This window comes from Globicephala melas, chromosome 3 (genome assembly GCF_963455315.2).
Source record: "Globicephala melas chromosome 3, mGloMel1.2, whole genome shotgun sequence".
NCBI classification, from domain to species: domain Eukaryota; kingdom Metazoa; phylum Chordata; class Mammalia; order Artiodactyla; family Delphinidae; genus Globicephala; species Globicephala melas.
The window spans coordinates 23,586,941-23,590,285 of NC_083316.1; positions in this window are offsets into that span (position 1 = coordinate 23,586,941).

The window sequence follows — 3,345 nt, forward strand, 5'->3', positions numbered from 1 at the left end:
AATTTAACATGTTTATCTCTTCCTTGGGTGTGTACATGTGAAATATTCCAGATGTCTGTTTTATTCAAATCCTTGGTTGGTTTGGTTTGCAGTTAACTGACAGAACTGTCTCTATGAATAGAGTTATGTGTACCCCAAGGAAGGAGGGATTGGGAGTGGCAAAATATAGACTTTCATGGTGATTAGACTTATCGTGGTGATCATTTTGAAATGTATAGAAATATCAAGTCAGTATGTTGTGTAACAGGACCTAACGTGGTATTGTAGTTCAATTATACTTCAAAGACAAAGAAACAATCACATAGAAAAAGAGATCAGATTTGTGGTTACGAGGGGTGGGAGGATTGGATGAAGGCAGTCAAAAGGTGCAAACTTCCAGTTATAAGATAAATAAGTACTAGAGATGTAGTGTACAACATGATAAATATAATTAACATTGCTGTATGTATATGAAAGTGTCTAAGAGAGTAAATCCTGAGTTTTCATCCCAAGGAAAAAATATTTTTGTTTCTTTTTCTTTTATTTTGTATCTATAGGAGATGATGGATGTTCACTAAACTTATTGTGGTAATAAAATATATATGCATGCCCCTGTGTGCCCTGTCTCTTCATAAAAACGTGCTTAAATGTGAACGTGATTCTAAGAGTTAATTGTAAAAATATTTATAGTTGTAGTGCTCCGGTTTCCAGGTCTTTGAGTGATGCCTCTGCAATGTGGGTGCTGAATAGTTTGTGTGAAAATTATGTTCTGAGCACTCGCTGGCCTGGACACCGATTCTATGCCCAAGTGCATCAGTACCACGTGCAACATTTGCAGCCAAGCAAGGGCAAAAGATGCTGGGAAGCCTGTGTGTGGTTTTCATATGCAGACCCCAACTGAAGGGTCAGAATCAGAGTCTCTGAATCACCATCTCTTTACTCTACCTGGTTTTTTGAGCCATAGTCCATTCACTCGTCATCACACCAATATCCCTGATACTCATTCTTGACCCATCCTGTATCCTTCAGGGCACTGTGATACCTACTGTACAATAAATAGAATAAACTGAACCTTGTATGTTCCATTCAAAATAAAAAGGCTTACAAGGGAAAAGAAATAAAGTGTTCTTATCAATTTTTCTCTAGCAACAGCAATACTTATCAAAAATGTATTAAATGTTGCTTACTTCTGTTATTGAATGAATTATAGTAACAGCTTCAAACAAAATGCACAGGATACTAGCCAATTTTTCTTAGCCTCAACTGCATATCACCTGAGGATCTAACCTTACTGTCTATAGTCTTATATTTCATCCAACATTTTACTATTAATGAAGTAAATTACAGGAGCTTTAAAATCATCAAATGATCAATTTTACTTTCAATAAAATTTCATAATTTATCAGAAAAGAAAGTAAAACAACTATGCTAATTGGGTTATGCTTCACCAAAAGAGATGGAGAATGGGACCACTTTAAATAGAAAGAGGTTTTGTCCTTGACTGCTGCAGGATGAACTATGAGAGGTTAAACTATAAGAAACAGAAGAGAAAAAAGTTCACAGATTTCAAAGACAGAATACGTTCTAGAGTTCAGAAAACTGAGGCATAGTGTCTCTCCTCTAGTCCTAATATAGGCCATTGACGCTGTGAAATTTGCTGAAGCAGTTCTCCGGCAGGTCAAAAAGCATAAATGATTCAAGGAACTACCAGAATAAGAAATTCATTTCCTCTTCCAACATTATTTTATATATTTATATTAGTTATAGCTTTTATTTTTAAAAAAATTTGGGGGGTTTTCAAGTGATAGCCCATTAATGAATGAAGTTAGATTAAGCTATATGATACAGGCTCCCTTCCTAAGCTGGACACAGGAGAGCTAATGATTGGAAAGGCTTATAAGCATCCCTCAGAAGCTGATCCACAATGTTTCTCCTTCTTTATCTTGCTGGTCACATGCAACGTTATTCCTTTTCCAGAAGAAATTGAGTCCATATGGCAAAAGAGCCTATTTAGAGCTCATGAGATTACAAGTTAAACATCCAAGTGCCATGGGAAAATGATTTCTAATATCACCAATTAAAAATTCCTTGGGATGAAATTCTAATTATTCTTGCTAAGTGAGGTACCTGTTCCTTGTCCAGTTAGGTGTGACTGAACAAATAAAGTGGAGAGTCTCTGCAAACAAAGGATTCTGATCCTACCATGGAGTGTTTAAAGCCAGACTCATATTCACCCTTCAGTGAATTTCTGGCAGTTATGTATGGAAATTTTATTAATATAATTATATCATAAGTAAATAAATAAAATATTTTTTATTAAAAGTAGAGTCAAGTAGTTAACTGGATTTTTCTTCTTTTCATATTTTAGCTATGTTTCTTCTGACTATCAATTAGTAATAACAAACAAAGGGAATTTAAAGTTAATTTCACATAATCATAGATTTCTATGGGGAAAACAGTGTTCTGTATATTCTTCCTGTAATATGATTTCACTGAACTTTTTTATAACTTATTCTTTTCACTTAGATCCCATATGCATAACCAGCTTGTTTCTTTCCCTTAGGATTAAGGATTGTTTTAATAATAGGCCTTCCATATCCCCATAGCAATGTCACAATATGATAAAATAAAGAGAAAAGAGGAGGTGAAGTAATCCCTAGAGAAAGAAAACATATTTCCTACTTGCCTTTTTATTCCACAGTGTGTTGATAAGTTGGATGAATAAAAATGTATGCACGTGTGCTTTGTTTTTCAGGCAGTTTTCTAAATATTAACCTTTGGACTTTGACTTTATCCCACTGCTGAAGTATGGATGACTGATGTGTGTGTGTGTGTGTGTGTGTGTGTGTGTGTATATATATATATATATATATATATATATATATATATATATATATATATATGCTGGATTTCGTTTAATAGGTCATTATTAAGAGACCAATTTATAACTGTATCTAATAAACATTCACATAATCACTGAGATACTGCAATTTTTAAAAAAGGGTATTCATGTGTATAGAAGAATGCTGAGTTCCTTCTGTAATTAGGGTAGCTCTCCATAAAGTAAAAAATAAAACCTTGAATTTCAGTGACTTAACATAAAAGAAGTTTACTTCTCACTCATTTAGCTAGCTAATGTGGGTATTCCTGTCTGATGTGGGAATGTTTTCTCTATCTGCTGATTCAGGCACCAAGTTGCTCTGGACTATGGTTCTGCTGTCCCCCAGAAACTTAAAGAATCCTCTGCTCTCGGTCCTCAAAAGGGAAAAGTAAGAGTAAAAGGAAGATTCCCCCGACCCTTAATTGACTTTATCTAGAATGACACATATCATTCTGCTCACATTTCACTGGAGACAACTCATATGA